Genomic DNA, 2,266 nt, shown 5'->3' with positions numbered 1-2,266 from the left:
TAGTTTGATAAGGCAACGCATTCCACAGTTACCACCTCCACCCATGCCACCACCCGCTTCACCTCCCTCACCTCCATCTCCACCCACTCCACCTCCACCACCCCCACAATTCAGCATGGCGAGTGCGATCAAGCTACCCATATTCAGAGGAGTAGGGAATGAGGATCCGGACCAGTTTTGGTTCGTGGTAAGAGCAATGTGGGAAGCGCAAGGGGTCATGGATGACAACATTAAGAAGGCTACATTGGTGAGCACGCTGCAGGATCGCATGTTGACATGGTATATCAAGCACTCTAATGACCACCCAAACGCAGGGATAGCAGAGATCTAGAATGCGTTGAACAGATAATTTAGCTAGCCGAAATCAAAAACACAGTCAATCATCAGGTTTAAAGAGATTGCGATGCTTCCAAGCGAGACCCCTAGGATCTGGATCAGCGGCTAAGAAGTACGATCCGCGAGGCTAATATGATGCTCATGAATGCACAACATCGCGCATGGTTTGTGGAATCCCTGACACATCACATGAGGACGACGTTGTCACAACAGAAGCTTTCAACCCAGGCCGAAGCATTGGAAATGGTGATGAGGTTGCATGAGACGCTGATACAAGATCCTGGGTTGGGAGTTCAACAAATCCACACGCAACTACAGAATCTCTGCCTAGAAATGCAGAGCTTGAAGCAAGATAGGGCATCGCAACCAGAGGCATGCAAGGAAGTATGGTGCATAAAATTCAAAGGCCAGGGCCATGACAAGGATCAATGTCTAGTATTCGCAAACTACTTGGCAGGAGGGGGACCAATGCGGTTGAGACCAAAGGGACAGGAAGGGCCCAGTGTGATGCCTGCGCTATGGTGCGCGATCTGTCAGATAGGAGAAAAACACTTGAAAGATAATTTTCATTTGTTGTAGAAGTATACATCGACTCCTCAGCAATTGTTTTGTAATTTTTGTAGGTCGGTAGGCCACGACGAATGCACTTGTCGCAGTTACGAGTTAATGATGGATTGGACCCCAGCCTATAGGATGCAGATCAAAATGTGACGCCTCGACCCAGCTGCAGGATGGCGTGCGCTGGATTCCAGGGACGAGGTCAAGGATGAGGATGAATGGGACTAGGAAGGGGTCATGAACAGTTAATTTGTTACAATTGTAGATGACTAGGGCACCATGACCGTGATTGCACCAACCCAACAAGGATATTCTATTCGTACTATGCTCAATTTGATAAAAAAGTAGTAGATTGTCCTACGTTGATCACACAAATGCGCGAGAAAGGGGTACTCCAGCCTCCTCCGACTCAGAATATCCAAATGATGAGGTATTAACCACACAAAGAAGACCCAAATGTGAACATGAGGCTCAAAAGAAGTGTAAACACCGGGGAAGATAAGGGGAAGCATCCCGAAGAAGATACATGGGCTCGCAAGGCTCTTGCAAAGGAACCTGAGTTTGACTTAGAACATGCAAAGGAGACGTTCATGGAAGCTAAGAAGAGCTTTGCGGAGGTCTCCACTTTAGGTAGTAAGGATCAACCAGAGCTAGGGATGGATCCTTCCATGCTCACTACCTTTTTGGAGACATGCATGAAACTGCTGCATGACAACAAGGTCGTTAAGGGACTACAGGAGCTGATCACTAGGTGCGCGGGATTAGGGGAACCACGCGTAGTCTAGAAACTGGGAAAGCATGAATTGCACACCAGGAGGGAAATGAGATTGAAAACGCAGATTGTTGAGTATGAAATGGATAATGTGATCCTAGACCTGGGTTCGGATGCAAATGTATTACTAAAGAAAACATGGGAACATATGGGTAGGCCCGTGTTACAATGGTCCCCTATTCAATTACGAATGGCGAACCAACAGAAGATTTTTCCCATGGGGAGGTTGCAAGGGGTGACAGTTGATATCAAAGGCGCAAGCACACAGACGGACTTTGAAGTAATAGAGATTGTCAATGACATCAATCCCTATCCCACGTTTCTAGGAATAGACTGGGCCACTGATATGAAAAGAGTCATCAATCTAAAGAAGTGCAAAATGATCTTCGAGAAAAATTCGCTATGCGTAGTACTCCCACTGGACCCAGCCGAAGGAGCGCGCTACATTGAACCAGTGCGCAAAGATGAAAGCGACGCTGAGTTGGATTGTATTTACCCGATAATGGCATGAGACCAGGAGCTGGTGAACACAATTGTAGATGGGAGAATCTCATGGGAGCGCGACAACTCTTGTACGTCGGATTCAGACGAAGAAGTAGA

Source organism: Pinus tabuliformis, chromosome 3_1 (assembly GCF_031772625.1).
Source record: "Pinus tabuliformis cultivar Carrire ecotype Pingquan chromosome 3_1, CPIR1, whole genome shotgun sequence".
In the NCBI taxonomy this organism is placed as follows: domain Eukaryota; kingdom Viridiplantae; phylum Streptophyta; class Pinopsida; order Pinales; family Pinaceae; genus Pinus; species Pinus tabuliformis.
This window is presented reverse-complemented; position numbering follows the sequence as displayed.